This window comes from Penaeus monodon, chromosome 34 (assembly GCF_015228065.2).
Source record: "Penaeus monodon isolate SGIC_2016 chromosome 34, NSTDA_Pmon_1, whole genome shotgun sequence".
Classification (NCBI taxonomy): Eukaryota; Metazoa; Arthropoda; class Malacostraca; order Decapoda; family Penaeidae; genus Penaeus; species Penaeus monodon.
Window position 1 is genome coordinate 20,872,258 of NC_051419.1, and position 256 is coordinate 20,872,513.

The window sequence follows — 256 nt, forward strand, 5'->3', positions numbered from 1 at the left end:
TGAATTCGCAATAATAGCAACACCACTTCAAGATCTGTGCTTAGGAGCTAGACAGACCGGCAATGAGTCATCTCTGCATCTACCATCAGAACCAAGAAGTAAAAAGAAGTAAACAAAAATTGATAAGACAGCAGAAGGAAAGCTTCTGTGTACGAACTGTGCAAGTGAAGCTTGAATGCATGCTGATGTATAACGTCAGGCATACACGTACAGGGATGCTTATCGGAACTCCCAGAAGAGCATTGACGAAAGTCAG